The sequence below is a fragment of the Drosophila mojavensis genome, unplaced genomic scaffold (assembly GCF_018153725.1).
Source record: "Drosophila mojavensis isolate 15081-1352.22 unplaced genomic scaffold, ASM1815372v1 contig_81, whole genome shotgun sequence".
Taxonomy (NCBI): Eukaryota; Metazoa; Arthropoda; class Insecta; order Diptera; family Drosophilidae; genus Drosophila; species Drosophila mojavensis.
Window position 1 is genome coordinate 6,931,126 of NW_025318907.1, and position 19,498 is coordinate 6,950,623.

At 36.1% G+C, this 19,498-nt stretch overlaps 1 protein-coding gene across 2 annotated transcripts in view; it reads left to right on the plus strand.

The window, feature by feature from the left end:
- The first annotated feature begins 4,541 nt into the window (after nucleotides 1–4,541).
- LOC6580934 (pneumococcal serine-rich repeat protein) overlaps nucleotides 4,542–19,498 on the plus strand; it is a 59,712-nt gene continuing 44,755 nt past the window's right edge. For both annotated transcript variants that reach the window (XM_032729903.2, XM_032729904.2), the window contains exon 1: nucleotides 4,542–4,942. The gene's annotated coding sequence lies outside the window, so the exon portion shown is untranslated. The remainder of the gene's footprint in view (nucleotides 4,943–19,498) is intronic.

The window sequence follows — 19,498 nt, forward strand, 5'->3', positions numbered from 1 at the left end:
ACCGCATACAAAATGGCGTGCAGTTACCGTTAGGGTCATGTTAGTCGCGATTTGCGCGCCCCCGGCGGACGTTGGCCAATATAAGGGAAAGGACGGGAAGCGAAGAAAAGGCCAGGTAGTGCCCCTACCGTTGGGCTGGGTGGGAGTGGTAAGTAAGCGACAGGCACACGCATGTGTTCCACAAATAGATGTAAGTTTCAAGTGTTGGTAAGCGAGTCGTTTTTAATGTAAATGTGAGATGTCGTTTTTTATTTAAATTTACTTAAGTTTATTAAAGCTAAAATAATAAAATTTTTGTACTAAAGTTATGTAACTGTATTTATACTTACATTATTATTAATAAACACAAATACATGATTTTTGAGTATTTAAGATTTAGAATTTTATAACTATTATAAGTATGAGGCAATTAATTTGTTTATGTGTACACAAGCTAAGATCAAATCGGAAAGAACTATATTAATAACAATATATGACACCATATTATAATTAAAAAGCTCAGCTACTTGATATTTTAGATCTACTTTTGTTCTCTTAAATATTTTCTAACTCAATTTATATCAACTAAAATATATAAGTTTTATAATCGACTGTTATAATTATTATATTATATGTTATATTTTTATATTTTTTGATGCCTATTACATTATATTTTATTTAAGCCACGAAATTTTCAAAACGCAGTGAGACGATTTGGAGTTCCTGTTTATGAGAACATCTGATTTCATGCCACATGATAAGTTAATTTCAAAGCTTAGCCAAGGGCGTTACGTTAATCTGAAAATTTTAATGTCATTTACTGCGTCATATGCGACTGTGTGTGTAATTAGGAGTGCGTTTATTGTCGTGGTATCATGAATATGATCTAAACTTTAAAACGAGCCCTGATTGGGTCCGTTGCCGCGGGGCTTTGCCTGACTAACACTTTCGAACGGTTTGTCACGCGGCTGCCATTAGACAGGATCTCAATGGACGTTGACGCGCCTTGCTTGCAATAAAAAGTGGAAAAAGATTAGTCCGGAGTAATTGTGAGAGAGAATTATCTATGAAACAGTTAGAGACCCGTGGAGAGATACAATTCGAGTCATTGGTGCATGACGAAGGACGCAATAAAACAGTGCACCGGGACATTAGGACATCAGGACTGAAGCAGGCCAATTTATTCCATACGTGTCACCCTAGTCCGAATCCTATTGTAATTGCTGCCGCTGTTACTGACGTATGACTTCTTTACAATCATTGCACTTTGTACTTAGATGCGTGAAGCAAAAATCAAGTAATCAATAGTCAATTATTTAACTAAACTAATAATAACTAATATTATTACATTTTGTTTCTAATTTTATTTTATTATTTAAAGCTTTTTCCTGGCAAAGGATTGATGCTCGCATTTACTTTAGTCAAAAGTGTATAAATAGGAATATAAAATTCTTTCTCATCGGCACTTTTTTCCATTTGCTTGTGATGGTGTTCAATATATTTCTGTCAGCTATACGTTATGGATCTCAGATATTAAGAGCAGATACAATGGCATAAATAAAAAATATTTTATTTACTATTTAGCTTAGAGTAAAAGTTGATTATCCCTAAAACCTTTTGTAAATAAAATAAATATGAAATATGAATACTACTTAAGATATTCTGGTTTTAAATACTTTAGTTAGGTGTGTTTTGTTTGATTTTTGGTATCACGGAAATATGTGTTGTACTTACATATTTTTTTTCGTATTTTAAATTGTACTCTTGACCGCTTAACCGCCTAGCTTTTTTCTCGGTTACAATATTTGTAATCGATTCGGCTATCAATTATTACAGCTCAGCATCAGTTAAGACTAAGAAAAGAAAATCATTGCAATTCATGAATCACTCTTGGGACAGAAGAGCTCTTAAATAAATATTCAAATGGCCATTCATTGTCAGGGTTGATAAAGCCGCAGCTAGACAAAATTATCGACCAATTACCGCCGACCGCTGTTATAGCTTATACTCTGTTCTTGATTTCATAGGCTTTGATTTATGAGTCCGGTGTATGTCTGGGCCCATTAATAAACCAAACTGCTGGCAGGACGAAGGACGAAAATTGCTGTGGCTGGCCGCCTGCTTGGGGAAGTACACAAAGCGACTGAGCTCCGCCGAGTAGACATTGTGTGGATATGGATAGTGTCATCAATAGCCTGTGTAGGATTACCTGTATCTCCCACTCCCATTCACACTCACACTCACTCTGTCTATCTCTCTCCCATTCTCTCTCTCCCTCTATCTGTTTCTGTCGCGCCCTGTTGTCATGCAATTAGTGGCGCTTGGGCAGCTCCTTGACTGAGCGTGACAATTGGGCAGCTGGCGATTTATGGCTGACGAGCGCTTGATAAGTCACCGCCCAAGGACCCTAGGCACTAACATCAAAGCCACATTTAAAGCAGCTACGCGTTGCTGCTTAGCCGTTAAAATCATTTAGCCAACAACAAGAAGAATAACCGTGGAAATAGCAACAACAATGTTGCAAAATAAATTGAGTGCTGCGATTGTGCCGGCAAATCGTCCTTCAACTCGTTTGCACAAAATTCAATTACTTCCGTTGGCTATTACTGCCGCACGGCTGCCAATATACATATACCTATATATATATTTATACTGCGCTTGGGTAGGGGGAATTGTGCTCATTGAAATTGCATTTAGGCAGCTCGAGCGCCAACTGCGAACGCATTTTATGCAGCTTCTAGAATTGCCAAAGGGTCAGCCAGCCAGGCAGCCAGCCAGTCTAAGATGAGGGAAGGGGTTGGGGGATGGGGTAATAGCGAGCAAGGTGTGGCAGCAAAACACTTTGCTTTCTGATGGAGTTTATAGAAGAAAGCGAATTCAAACTAATAAAAATGTAGGAAATACTAAAGTTATTTTAAGCAATTTAAAATTCTTAAAATTTTCTGAGTGCGACAGTTTGAGAAAATGTTATGCAAATTGAATGATTAGTCCGGAATATATAAAAACATAAACTAACATATGTATACTTTCTTACAAATGCAATCTACAACGAAACAAAAAAGAGGAATATGTATATAGACTTGAATATACAGCACAGTCAGGTTAAACCGACGCTCAAGGGACCGTCGGTATACCCGGAAGACGCTTTAAGCTAATCCGGGGATCGGATTCTACGTCTCGATAGCTGTACCGACGCTATAAGCGGAGTCGGTATATAGAGTTTGCAAACGTTAATTAGCGTTGGCAAGTCTAAAAAAGAAATATATATGGCAATACCAACTCTGCTATGTAAAGTTGGCAATGTAATATGTCTAAGTATGACCGAAATAACATACCGTATATGCCATAAATAATATTCATATAAACCAACAATTGAGACATAGCAAAACCTAAACCGGATCACTAGGCCCTATATTCCGTGTGGTCAAATCCCTTATTGATCATACGTTTTCGGTATTTGATCAGTATGATACGATTTTATTAAAGGAGGAGAGAGCTTTGATAAAAGATGATAAAATTGTTGATATTGAGTTTCAAAAAAAAAAAAAAAAAAAAAATCAGTACCATTAAAATTAAGTGTATATGATATTTAAAACAAAATGTTTTTTAAATTAAATTTATTTGGAATATATAGCTACATTACAAATTTGAGGATGTACAAAATTTGTAATAACTGAACATCGATGAAGCTTTTAATAAAAACATTGGTAACATTTTCGATATGGGACTAAAAAATCTCGTGCTTTCGTAGCTGAGGCTGTAACTTTTAAATATACCGGCTCAATCTAATAATAATTAATAATTTATCGGAGTATGAATATTTCAAATTCGAAGACTGTTGATTCAATAATGGCGAAATGGTTTCTGTTTGCTCGAGCTCAGCGCAAACTCAACATTTCAGGGAACCAATATTCACTTTATTCCTTTTCGGGAATGAGTATAAATATGATTGGTAATACCGAAATACTATTTAATTCAATCATTGGATAGTCAAAATTATTTTTGTTGTTGTTGGAAGCAACTTGCATTGAAGTCGTGTGGTGCGAAACTCTTCCATCTATAGCTGCGCTTGTACACACATACAGAAATAAACTGTGTGTATGTGTGGCAGGCACAGCTGCAACCTGCAGCTAATAACACTTTGTTTACTTTATTTGCTCGCCACTAAATCCCTCTACTGCAAACGGACAAAAGAACAACTCGTTCCTGGCGATAGGGAGGAGCCAATGTCAATGGCTTTCAGCTTAAGACGTATGCAACGCTCCATGGTGCCTCCCACTCAGCCCCTGTCACATCTGTGAGCTGTGCATAATTGAATGGCCGTATTCGTATTTCGATGAAACGCCAAAAATCAAATGTAATTTGGCAACAAAGTTTGCTTTAAGCACTGCCCCATTCAAAAAATTCGCAACATCAAAAAAAGAGGGAAAATCAAACGTTTTTTAAATGACATCCACACGGCGCATGGCGCCTGCGCCTGGGCACATGTGGAACGTAATCTGGAACGCATTCGGCTGTTGGCATTCTTAAGCGCCTGCTGCACGCCAAATCGCTTCAGTACGACGTCGGCTGGCTACACAGACGCAGCTGACGGAAACGCGTTGCACTGTCGTTACCGAGTGAGCGTCGCTGTGTTAACTATTTAACGGTATTTTGAATACAAGTGCAAGCAGACAGCGCGTAGCGAATGAACTAACTGGAAATACGATTGCCAAAAATTGATAGCGAAGGAAGAGTCCAAAAAAGCTTTGCCATTGGGCAATTCTTGATTTCGTATATATGTGTCGGTGTGCAACTGTGTGTGTGGCTTCAGCTTTGGCTTTGGCTTTGGATCTGGATCTGGTTTGATTAAAGCGCCGCGTGTGTGATTAGTTTTGTGAATTGTTTTTGTGTGCAATCAGCTAATTGACAGGCCACTCTTCCTCTTCTGCAATTTGAAATATCTAGCTACAATGATTGGCTGGTAAGTGCACTGAGGCTCGAAAAGTCTAACACGAAATGTATTGAATATTTTATTTTATTTTTATTTTTATTTTTATTTTTATTTTAATTTTATTTTTTTTATGATTTCAAGTGTTAGGTCCAATGGATTCTTTGTTGGCTTTTTAGAACGCTTATTGGCTTCAGCCAATCCTACGCCCTTTGCTCTACTCACGTCAAAATCATTTAGCAATTTGTTACCGCAGCACTCGCCTCGCATCCTTTTGTCCCTGCGGCTGTGACAGCCCTTCAATAGCCTTTGTCATTTTGTGCTGCCTATTTAATTTCACAATTCATTTCATGTCAAACGGCTTGTCAATGGCAACCATACTCAGAGTTGTCAGCCCTCCCGCAAGGCCCATAAAAGACCACAAAAAATAAACGTTGTCGCTGTCAAGACGTTCGCATTTGATGTATTAACTGTTTGCCTCAAAGTGTGCGAGTGAACAGCTTCCAAAGCGAAACCCTACAATAACTCCACATGTGTGTGTGTGTGTGGGTGTAAGTGGCAACTCTAGACGCATTATTTATTGCCTGTTGAAGTGCTGATTAACTCGATAGACCATGTTTCCATTGGATAACTTTATCGGCTTTGCTTCGAGGCTTACGCGAAAATAATGTCATTTCATAAACATGTGAATTTATTTCATGCGAATTAACTATTGATATGTATAAAGTGGTTTTCATACAGGATATATATGTGTATAAATATATATGGTTTTAAACCTTGTTTTCCAATCAATTTTAATATTTAATGTAATAAAAGGTTTTGTGTGTTCGCTGATGAACGGCAACAGGAAATCCTCATCCGTCCAACAATGGCAAATCAGTAATGTGAAAACCGGGTTTCAAATTATCCAATAGTTGAATTATTGACTTTTTGGGATACAGATAAGAGCTTTTATGAATTCTGTTATTGTCCGTTTCTTTAAAGTAAACCTATACATCTTAAGTCAAAAACTCGTAATAAACAAAAAATCCTAGGAATAATAAATAATACTTTCTTTTATTACTTAATACTTTAAAAAATTAAAATAAATAACAACAATATTCTCTAGATAATGGATATAGCGCCTATTGAATTTGAATCAGCTATTAGTTTAAATCAAATTGTGTTTCATTTATAAACTTACCTCATATAAACTACCATAAATTGCTGTTAATTATTTCATAAATCTAAATTAGTTCGATGGCCCATTGTATAAATCAAATTTTGCTTTAGCCTTGGAGAATTTGCAACATTTGCATATAACGTATATAACATATTGTAAATGCAACTAGCAAATAATTATCTGTGATGCATATTAAGCTTACCAAACAAACACATGTGTCGCTATATGTAAATCCCCATTGACAGCTGTGGCTAAAGACTGCTCATTTAATGCAACTCGCAGCTGGCGAGGCTTTGTGTAAGCAAAGAGCGAACTAGTTCAAATTGCAAATTGCAAATGCAAATGCTCACTAATTTGGCTTTCACACTAAGCAGCCCACCAATCCCGGCAGCTCGCTTGATCAATGGTGCTTAATTAATAATAATCTGATACAATTTGTGCGCCACCCACGCACACACACACACACAAACACATATATTGAATGTGGCTGGAAAATGGCATATTAATTTGCCGGAAATGCCGTTTTGAACTAGTTGGGCTGTTTTTGTTGATATGCAAATTCGTTTGACAAGTTTGACAAGTTTCCCACACACTTCAACACCTCTAGCTGAGCCTGAGTCGTCCTTTCATTAGCTGGCTAATTGAGCTTATGGCCCAAAGCCGACTGCATCGCTATAAACATACATCTAAGCATAAGCCAATGTGAAGTACTAACAATACTTCAAACAATTTGCTTACCTACCCAAAAAAAAAAAAAAAAAAAAAAGTAGAAGAAGGAAAAGTGGTCTGGGCATATCTGGAATTTCTCGCAAGTTTGCGCCGCAACGCCTTCAATTTTTGTCGGTTCTCTTTTTTTTTGGGCGGATTTTTCTGGCTTTACTTTTGCTGACTGCTATTTTATGGTAGCCATTAAAGGAAATTGAATATAATTTTGTTTGCTAAGCTCTTCCATAAACTTGCCAAGTGCCTGGCGTAGCTATATGATTTCTTTTTTTTTTCCTTCATTCGCCCCTCGCCGAGCGACTTCTGCGTTTCGGCGTTTCTACGGCAAGGTTTTTCATATTTTATTAAGTTCACGCCATAAAAAGGTCGACTAGGGCCAACGGAGCCTAAGCGGCCTTAGTTTTAATGGTAGTGGGCGTGCGTTTTGCTGCAGTTCCTATGAGAGTTGAGCGCGTGTCACAAATATTTAGCCAGACACGGCAAAATCTCAGCACTATACGAACGAAACATGTCAATATATATATCAGATTCTCATTTTGTACAACTATCGCTTTCTTATCTTATATGCGATAAGGAAGAGCCGATTTGGTAGATGCTCTAGACACTAAGAAGTTCGTTTTGTAACTTGAGAATTTAGTACTGAAAATAAAAAAATAAAATAATGAATTAAAAATTCGTATCTGATTGCTGATGAGATAATAATTGGAAAGAAGTGACCCAATAATAGTTATTTCTTTAGAGCTCTAGGAATAGAACACTCTCAAAGAAAGTCAAATTCGACTTGACACAACATTAATTATATTTTCCGAAAATAATTATTTAACACTTCCTTTCAACTTTTGTTCTTATTACGTTTAGTCAGAGTCCAGAATTCACATGGGCTTGCCTACGAAAGGGTTTGCAAATTACAATATATTCCGAGGCAATGATGCGACTCGGTTTAGTAGTACGATCGCATCTTTATCTGTATTATTTGCAAGGAGATAGAATTGTGTAACCGCATATTTGTCCGAAACATAACTTTTAGATTACTCGGCTTTAGGTGTCAGCTATGCAAACACGACACGCACCCAACTCTAGGCGTTCAGCCATGCCCACTGCTTTCATCCTTTAGACGTCACTTAAATATGATTGAGAAATTTCCGATTTGTAGATTTTGTAAGGACTGACTTCTGAGCTCACCCCTTGGGCTGGTAATGACCGACCCTTCCGCAAACCCAAGCGCCAGACAAATGACTGATGAACGCACAAGTCAGTTAGGCTCACGCTTTGCTCTGACTTTATATTGGGAAGGAGGTGAGCAGGGACTCAGATCTAGATGGATTTGCTTGGCCGGCCGCAATGTAAGCCAACCTATTTCATCTGCATACGTATCTAGCTATTGACCACAACAACAGCATCAACAGCAGCAGCAGAGGTCGAAGCAGAAGCAGAAGCAGAAGCAGTAGCACCCGAAGAAAGCACCAGCACCGTATTGGTCCACTTTGAATGCCAATTTCATTATTTATTTAAGTTTGTAAAAGCAAACTTGCATATTCTCACTTGCCGTCGGGTTCTCTGACTAACTTAAGCAACTGCAAATGGGAATTTGAGAACCTGAAGGGGAACGTGAACGCTTTTAGCTGAGAAATGGGCAAATAATAAATTGTTGTTAGGTTTCGGTTCTGTTTGTGTATTTGTTTTAGCGTTTGGCTTGAGCTGGGCTACGTTTTCGGCTGTCGCCACATTGGACTCTGGTTTGGCTTAACTCCATTTGCTGTGACTTATCCAGTTATCCTGATAGGCTCGCAATAAAATGGAAAAGCATTGTTTTCATTTCATTTAAATTTTGATGGATTGCTTTGGCTGCGAGGGTTTGCTTTGGCTGTGAGTCCTTCACAATTTTCATTATTATTCATTATTAATATTATTGAAATAGACTTCAAATAAATATTCGCAAATATAAATGTAATAAATATTTTACTAAATATAGAAATACAAATTTCTACAAATTTGACTGAATAAATTAAAAGACTGTTAAATATTTTCTTTTAATTTAAAGTAATATATTTATGAAGTCATGTTTTCATACATATTTATTTTTAAGGGATTAATTAAGATCAACTTTAGACAGGTGGCCAAAGACTCAAATTTTTTATGTCATCAACATTTTCTTAGAAGCTATAAGTTAAATTTATTTAAAGTTTTAATTGTTTCAGTTGTTTTAATTTATTTTTATTTTTTAAAGTAATAATTTATTAAAATATTACATCTTTTTTAATAAACATTTCAAATTAATTGGCTTAAAAAACATCCAATATTTTCGAAATTCTCAATTCATTCTTTAGATTTGTATTTAATATGATGTGGTTTACTCAAGATTGTTAGCGTTTAATTCTGTACTGCCGCCTTCTCAATATCCGAGTCCTTTTTGTGTCCTGTCATGTTGATGTATCTTTGATAAGAAAACAGTCCTTATTGGCCGTGACGTGAAGGAGCAGCTTAAGCAAATGATTTTTGTTGATTTTACCTGGTAAATGACTTTGTCTACCTACGCAGATGCTGTTCACTTCGCATTTCGCATTTTCATTTGTATTTGTATGTGGCTCTTGCCAGGGAGATAAGGTAGCCAAAGCCATCAATCAATAGCCCAGATAATATACAAAGACATTGTTGTTATTTTGTACCAAAAGGCTCGGATGTGTGCGTGTGCGTATGCCAGGTGTTGTCTTTCTTCTTCTTGTGGTTAATGGTTGTGGCGGTTCTGCTTTGGATGTGGCATCAGGGCAGAGGTCAACAGCTCTTCTCGACTCTATAAATAAAACCGCAACAGCACTCACTCCTGCGGTTATGCTATAAGATTGACATAATTAAGACAGAGTCGCGCTTAAATTGACGATTGCGAGGGGAATTTTTTTCGCTGAGTTGCATAGTTCGAAAGGACAAATGCGCATCTAAGTCGTAAGTCAATTTATAACCTCACATTAAAGTAAAAAACCTCTCCTTTTATATATATAATTTGAATAATGATCAAAATAAAATAAAAAATAAATTTATTGTTTTTGTATTTACATATTTTCATTAATTAATATATCTTTTTGTAGAACAAATATATGATATTTAAAGAAATTTTATTTATTAATTGTAATGCTACTCAAATTATTTAATTATATTAGTTAATTCTTTAATTACATTAACCGACCTAAGGCTAGGTTCCTAACTAACCGTACGCCAAATAAGTCAGACTAAATTAAAAGTACATATTATGATACCCTTTTAGTCTGCAGACTGAAGTACTTGTGAAACTAGAAATCTATCCCACAAAAATAAAAGAAAAGCAAGCTAGGAACAGCTTTTCATAGTTGAAATTTGGTTGAAGTGTGGCACATTGCGTATACGACATGTGGGGCACATTGCGGCTAAATGTTGAAACATTTCCGGCTAGATGCACGCATGAATGTTAATGTTGATTGTTGTAACTTTTTGACGCGAAACAACAGTTTTTGAAGACGTTCAACGATGCTTTTAGTTGATGTCGCTGCTGCTGTTGCTGCTGATACTTTTGCTTTTGCTGTTGCTGTTGCTGATGTGCTATGTAGTAGAAATTATGCCGACAAGCCCAAAACGACGAAACCAACAGCCAGAACACATACACACACTCACACATACACAGAAATCTACTGATTGTTGCTTGTTTATAACTAGGCATAGTTAAGGGCTGCGAGTTTTAGTGTGTTTCTGGATCTTTTAGTGTGTATGTATGCGTGTGTGTGTGTGTCTGTGGATGGCTTTTATAGTTGGCGGGAACAATTTTGGCCAAGTTTATGTGCGCTGGCAGCCAGCAAGATGCAGTGACGATAAATTTAACACGACTTGACTGAAAGTTTAGCCATTTAGATTGAAAGATCTCAACAGCTTGAGAGTCTAGAAATATTTCTGACTTTTCGTTTTATAGGCCAGTACCCGCTGGCGAAAAAGGGCTACTAAACGGCGCTGGCTTAGCTACAGTGACTACTCAAAATGACAGCCAGGGGCTGTGTACCATTTGATGGCTGTGCATATAATTTGATACGCCTTTTTTTTTATCACAATTAACTCGTCGCATTTAAAGTTCTCGCTCTCAGCTCTTAGCCAACTACACGTGTTGAACAAGTTCATAAACCCCGAGCTGCCTGCTGGCTGCTCTTTACATATATTTTCATTTTTTATTTTTTGCCTCATAGAACTGGGTTCAAATTGGCGCGACTTCCGAAGGCATTTCTTGTGGCATGGGGGGCTTTTTTGCTGCCTGGCTGGTTGCCACCCCCCCTGCCCAGCACCCACCCTGTGGCGCCTGTCTGTTTTGTGGCATGTCAGCTGCCACATCACGCGGCACTGTGGGCGTTGAGCTTATTAAAAGCAAATTGCTTGAGTGCTTGTTGATAGGCAGAGTCCTTAAAAATTTATTCATTTTGTATTTATTCAGGTAATCCTGACATTTATTGCGGGAGCCATTCTTTAGGCTGGAGAGGTCTTTGCGCTGTGCAGACAGAAATATAATATATTTTACATTAATATATTTATTAATATAATATTTAAAATGATTGAAATACCTCAATTAAGCAAATCTGAACACAGACAGACAACTGGGTTTTCCGACTCGTTCAGATGTAGAAAACGCAAAATCTAATAGATTTGTGATAAATATTAGTGTATGGACTGTAAAGTCGTAAATATATGAATATATTTGATATAATATTAAGAGGATGAATAGTAGTATACATTATAATAAATTCAAAAGAGAGTAAGGAATATATATAAGCGGTTGTTTACTTAAAATTTAGAGGAATGACAAAAAATTAGTTCTCGTTAATTATAAACATAATTTATAATACGAAATGACTGAAATATGGTTATCAATCGGCCTATCAAATGTTTAGACAGTTTCATGTAAGTTATTCCTACGTTAGGAGGATCTTCGCTCAATAAAAATTTCGCATAACGAACAGGTTTTGTGGGAAAATAAGTTTCGCTTAAAAAACAATGTTGCCGGTAAAATTTCGATCTGTGTTAAACAACAAAATAGGAGACACCCTGAATACACATTATGTGTCCAGTGGCATTTTTTGGCACTATTTTACATGAAATTTAGGTTTATCCTTTTCGGTCCACTTTCTTTCATCAGGTTTTCAGAGATGACTTTTGATCATTTCACAGTGGCATTTAAATAAAAATGATTTCAAATTATTCAGAACTAGTAAAAAAAAGTTTATCAATTCAGATCGAATGATTTAAAAACCTTACTTAATGAGTTTTGATAATATTTCCTCTAAAGTGCTAATATATTCATATATTTTCTTCGACTGTGAACACTTTTAGTTGATTAATTAAATTATTTCACAATCATACAATTTATTGTCATCAGGAAGTTTTCGGAAGTACTCGAACCACTGTACACTTGGCTGACTGTTAACTATTCTGTTGTCCCCTCATGCAGCGGCTGCTCTCTCATTCTGTCAGCGCGCTCACTCTCCACTCACATACACTGCGGGTACTTCCCCCACACAAAACACCCACTCGACAGCCCGTTCACAACTGTTGGCCTAATGTCTATTTGGTTTCTTGGCACGACACAGCAAAGTAAAAAGGCAAAAACTTATCATAAAACTTTCGCAAAGTTGTCAAGGTTTTGTCGTTCGGTTCTGCTCGTCATTTCCAGAGCCCGGCAAAAAATAATTATTTATAGCTTAAAAATATAGATAAAGGAAAACACCAACACCAACAGCAACAGAAACAAAAACAGCAGCCGGCCAAATTCAACTTCAGGCAACAACAAGTTGCAAATCCGTAAAGTTGTGAGGTTTGAGTGCATGCAAAAAGCGACTTAAATGTTTATGCTTTAATTGGCAGCTCATATAGATAGTTTTGTATATATTTAGATATATATTTTTATATGGCAAATCGATGGCTGAAGCACAACGCTGGCCCACTTGATAGCAGCAATAATAATTCTCGCTCCGGTGAAGTGTGCCAATCAACAGACACTAGCTGGATTCTATTGTGTGCTCTGTCTGTCTATCTGTCTGTTTGGTCTAGTCGTGCCTGTCATTGGCAGACATTGACAATCATAAATAAAGCAAAAAAAAAAAAAAAAAAAAGAAGCAGAGTCGGTAAGAAGTCATAACGCAAAACTATGTAGTACATATGCCAGGACAACAACTCAGACCAAACGCCCATCGACATAACAATCGTCAGGATCTGTTTTTGCGGCTGCCAGTCTTCACTCTCTCTCTCTCTCTCTCTCTTTGTCTGTCTTTCTCTCTCTCACTATCTTATTTACATTATTTTCTTTTTATTCTTTTGGCCGGGCAACCTTTGATAAAATGTCATGCGAAATACCAGAAATATCTGTTGTGTCTGGCATTTTTGGTCGGTCTGCTCTCAGCCTTAGCTTGGCAACTTCATTCAAGCGTGCAGCATGAGCAGCTGCCCAACTTTGGTTTTACATTTAATTAATTCCGTTTCATTGGCATTTGTTTGAATAGTTAAAAGTTCTGAACATTTTAGGGATTGCGTGCATTCTTAATTTTTTAAAAAGAATTCAATCATATTTATTGACCATTTTAAATTATGCATGAAATATATTAGCTCATCTCCTGGAGATATTACTTCTTGATATTACTTCTTGGAGATATTAATTCTTGAATCTCCATTCGCGGTTCCCTGATCAATGTGATGAGTATATTAATCGGTATTTTTTATGTAATAAATGAAACAGGGACTATAAATTTGTATTTATTAAATAATTATATGTTTAACTATAATTTACTTTAATTTTTAATTATTGGTTCATTTATGATTAACTAATTAATTTATTTAAGACAGAATATGCATCTTAATGCATCGAACTTTCAAAATTCAAAACAAATATTATTCATTATTTCTATTTATTCCATTATTATTTATTTTGAATATATTATTTAATTTGAAACGACAAGAGAATCCGTTTTTTTTTATTTATTTATTTATTTTTTATTGAGAATTATCTAGAACGAATTTGATTCAAGGGGATAGAATTTTGTTCGATTTATCTCGACTTTCGTTTCGACTGTATATTATATATTATATTATATTATATAATTCAGTCCTGATAATTTGTTCTGAACGAATTAGCATTTATTTCTCATTTTTAGGAATAAATTTCTATTATTATGTTATACTAATATTGCTTAACGTTATAAATGTGTTTATTATTATTATTAAATTTATTAAATTCTGCTTATCATTCGATAATTCGTTTTTTATTCTCTCCATTTTCCATTTTCTCCAGGCTCAAAATGTAAATTTTCAAACATTGTTAATAACATTAAATTGCAAATTGTTAGAGGAACACGATTATGGGATTTGTTGCAGCATTTATTTGAAGTAATCTAATAGGCAGGCTGGTTGGGTGGCTGCTGCCTTTATGCTTTTATAGCCAGGCTGAGTGGGTACACAGTTGTGGCCAATAAAGTTTGTCAGTAAATTTTTACAACAATGCGTTTTAGGTTGTTTTTCGGATTAAGCCAACGCGCGAATGCATCCCGCGGCTGTCGTTTTACAAGCAGAGTGGAAATTCCAGCTAAATGCTATTCAAATTAAATCACCTGCAATCTATATGGACAGCAGGGGCAGGCACAAACAATATGCGTTGATTTATTTAAATAATTTAAAAAAAAAAAGAAAGACTAAAAATGGGAAGACAAACAATGTAAGGTAATGGCAGCTGTGTCTAGCCCTAAGATAACAATTGAGCAGCAGGGCAGACAAAGCGTTTGCCTCAACACAAAAGGCCAAAAGTTAATGTGTACCTAAGTAGCAGGCCTGTCGACCCCAAACACACACACAGCAGCGCACTAGCACACACACACACACAGATAAACACTTGACTATCGCCCATTAAAGTTGGCCAACTGAATTTGGGGACTAGCTTCCTCTGGCAGCCATATGGCCCACATCCGACGACTGCGTTTTTGGCCTTTTGTTTGCGGCGATGGCGTTGATTACTTTGGGGAAATGTGCGTGAAAGGTAACGGTGCGTACCTGTCCTGTCATTTACCGCTTTTCGCAGCTGCCACTGCTGCTGTTGATGCCACTGCCTTTGCCTTTGCCTCTGCCAGTGTCCGCGTCTAGGGCTGATTTATTTGCTGAATGTTTTGTGGCTCTGATTTTCTAGACCATAAACAGGTCGCTATGATTTTAAGTTATTATTGCTTGGCCATAAATCTGCTATTCAATATTGCGCAGACATCACGTAAATCATAATATCATCTTTATTTGCCTTAAACTCAATTTGATGGCAAGCGTAAGCCATGCGCATAATATTGGATTAGATAAGCGTCGAGCTTTTAGTCTACAGCCAGGGAAAGTGAGAGCCATAGAGCACTTTTTTATCTCTCAATCTAGCTGGGTTTTCTTTTTTCATAAACGTGACAATCATTATGGAGTTGAAGTGCGGCCAATTTGTTGAAAACTCTGCTCTGAACGCAACTGAAGTGAGAAACTAGTAAGTGAGAAGTGAGAAAAAGAAAGGATAGATAGAAGGAGGTACACAGGGATGGGTTCAGGGTAAATATGTGTAGGAGGAAAATCCCTCATTAATTAAGCTATTAAATGGCTAATTAAGTGAGTGTCATACCCAACTATTGCATAATTGCAAAAAACAATTCCATATAGATCGCAGTTCAATGTTATCAGATCCCATACAAATGATAGAAGTAGTCAATTGCAATGGAAATGCACCTGAATTGAAATTGAACATATGTATGTTTTAACTATATATTTGTTTTATTACTACTCGAAGCTAATAATGCTAAACACCAGAAAATTTAAATATGATAAAAGGAATATTATTATAAGAATACAAATATAGTTGCAAATAAAAACAAGTAAGAAAGCTCCAGTCGAGACTGCTCGACTAGGAGATACCCTGAACCCTCTAATTTGATATTCTAATCAGTCTGCACTTCTTTTCGACACACATACATACACACGCACGTATTAGAACGCGCTCTGCTAACTGCGCAGTAAGCAGCGACTGCGCTTGGGCTGCGCTGCAGTGTGGGCAATATTATGAGAATTTATTTGTTGAATAATTTCTTTTGTAGACATATGATCTTAATGAAACTTTTAGAGCGTAATCATATGGTAAATATGTGTGTACATTCCAAAGCACAAGTCTCTAGTACTTGAAATGCGTTTTTTACAAATTGGGGGAGAAGGGGGCGTGGTATCCAAAATCTGTAAATTACAAAATCTTTGTATCGATTAACTTTATATACAACGCGAATTTGAAGACTCCAGGTCTAAAAGTGTTCAAATTAGGCTAAAAAAACAAAATCAATTTTTCGATTATTCTCGATAAAAATGTTATCGGATGATTTATCGAAAAAAATAAAGCAAACTCTTACTGCGTATGGTACACACGAGTATGCATGCCAAATTTCAGCTCTCTAGCTCTTATAACTTCTGAGATCGACGCACTCATACGGACGGACGGACGGACGGACGGACGGACGGACGGACGGACGGACGGACGGACGGACGGACGGACGGACAGACGGACAGGGCTATATCGACTCAGCTCGTCGCGCTGATCAAGAATATATATACTTTGTGGGGTCTGCCACGCCTCCTTCTGCCCGTTACATACTTTTTCACAAAACCATTATACCCTGATTTCCCATTTTCAATGGGTTCAGGGTATAATAATTAATTAGGAACATTTATTTAGAACCTGTATAGCTTTTGTTCATTTATAACAATTGCTTCCTGATAAATCAGAAACTCTCGTATGGAGTTTATCGTCATATCTTAATTAATGTTATCTGCAAATATTCTTGAGCGGTTTATGGGTTTGTTTTAATTATAACGAAACATATCGAAAATTCATGGTTAACGTTCGATTTATAGGTGAAATCGTTGTGGCCGCAGGAGCGCAAGAGCTGCGAATTGATATTGTCGAATGTGCGCAAATTGCATTCACTTTGATGCAATGATTGGTTTGTGTTTCAGCAATCAGTTATTTAATATATATTTTAATTAAGCATACGCAGCGTGGACGCGGTCATAATATCGTATTATGTTTGATTTACAGTAAATAACAATGAAATTAAGCGAGCCTAGCAAAGGTTTGAGTAATGACCGTATGCCATAGCAGTGGCGGGGGCGGTATCGGTGGCGTGGGCGTGGCACTGTAAAGTATCCACTCGAATGAAATGCACAAAGAGTTGTGCTTTCACCATTTGCCCATTAAAAACTCATTAACAAGACACAATGGCTTGACAAATAACTCGAAATGCATTCACTTCCGGTTACACACATATATACAAACATTTTTAAATAAATATACTTTTACTTGTATATACATATGGTATCTGATTAAAGCACACGCTTCGCACACGCCGAAATCCCTGAGCAGCGTCTGTGTGCAGTGTTTTATTCACTCTTTTATAAATTTTATCAATGCAATTACACAACGTCGTTTTCGAGCTGCTGACAAATACAGTGAATCTGGCTGTCAGCTGTTGACAGCCACATTAATTTGACAGCCAAAAAGTTGAACTAGCAAGGGATTGCAAATGCAGCCCAGCTGCGGGCCGGTGACAAACGACAGCAAAAAATGTGACTGAAAAATGTAAAAATTGTTATAACCAAAAGTTGGTGAGGTCGACGATACCATTTAGGGATCACATGGATCTTAGGTTCGTAGGGATCATTAAATAATATAATAATGATAATGTGAAGTTAGTTTGATATTTTTGGAAGGAGTTTTCGCTCGCTTGATAATGTTAGAAAATTTTGTATTAATAAAACTATTAGATCATCAATATGTTAATTATATTTTAATAATTTCTTGTTATCATCTTGACGGAATATAATTTTTTAAATGTTATTTATTATTGAGTAGTATACAGAATTAATGACTTTATTTCGCCATATATTTTAGATTATTTATATTATTTTTAATTAAATTATCTATTATCTAAAAATATATATATATATATAATAAAATATATCTAAAAGTAATACTATTTTGATTATTTTATAATTATTACATTTGTTAATATTTAATTTAAAATAAATGTTTCAGTTAAAAAAATTAAATTAAATATAAATTGAAAAATAATAAAATTAAAAAAATAAGAATAAATAAAAAACAAAATAAATATAAAAAACAAATAAGTTAACTGCACACATGTGTTAGGTGTTAGCAGATTTTTTCATTAAATTTCAATTCTTTTCTGAAAACCGAAATACGACAAATGTATTTTCATTCCGTTTTTAATCTGTTCTTTTCGACAGAATTATATTGTTTTTATTTTTCATTTTTTATTATTAATATTATTATTATGATTTGAAGAATCTGAACATAAATTTTATACTTTTACAGCACATTTTATTTAATTAATTAAAAGTGAAACCCCTGTCTTTTGAGACGATTTGGAAGCGAGCAGATATACTCTGTATTAAAAAAAGTGACAAGCTTCATCTTTGAGCCCTGTCAACCTGCCGATATGCTTGGGCTAATGAATGCAGATGCTTGGGTGTGTGTGTGTTTTACTTGCGAGTCGCGTGATTTATTACGTTACTATTTGTTATGTATATGTATATGTGTATATATATTTTTGCTTTGTTGTTTTTTTTAAAGCTTTTTTCACTTGGTATTCTTATATTGCATGCTTATAGGCGTCTCGTTTGTCATTTCGCTGCCAGCAGCAACAACAACTAACAAAACAACAATACGCCATTTATGCTTATCTGCACAGCAGGCGTGCGAGAAACTGAGTGATAGAGGGGGAAGGCAAGAGGGATAGGAGCTGGCTCTTTACTTACAAATTACTTGAATACTTTGCGCCTGCTGTTACGCGGAAACGGAAGTGGAAGTGTTTTACAGCACCCACACACAGACACAGACGCTCGCGTGCGCTAATACACATGCGTTATGTGTGCTCGGGACAATTTTCTACTTGCAACTTTTTGCCTCAATCATAAAATCAGAACTTTTTACCCTTTACGACATAATCAGTGCGTGTGTGTGTGAGTGTGTGTAAAGCGCCGCTGGTTGCAATTGTCTTGTCTTTTATAGTTGCGCCTGTTTGCGCTTTGGCTCTGCATTTGCCACACGCGCTGAGGCGGAGCTCGTGAGCAAACACGAAAGTCACGAGAGTTGACGTGGAGCTAAAAGTGGGAGAAAGATAACTTTTTGTTGAAGTATGTGGAAGTGTTGGAGCTGTCAGAGTGTTGCGGCTTAGCTTATACGCAAAGCTTATTAGTTTCAAATTAAAGAAATTTGCTTAGCTTACTTAGAAGCGTTGGCTTCCTTTCATTTGTTTTACTTGTTCATGAGCGGCGCTTTATATATTCAGAATATTATATATCTGACAAAATTTAAGGAAGTTGTCAGTTTAATACTTGAAAATATGATGTTTATACATGTTTATGCTGAGAGGCTAAGAGATAAATATACACATTAACAGACCTGTAATTCTGATAGATATATATATATCTTCGAGTACCACAAATATCTTGGAGAGCCATAGCAAAGCCTCTTAGAGGCCTTTAAAATCACCAAATAACACGTTATATAATCGACTTCGGATTACCGAGAGTAAGAAAAATTTGAGTTTATGAATATATATTATTTAATTATTGCGGTCTTTCAACACTGCTTGTATATTAAGCTGAGTTCATTTTCTAGTCGCATA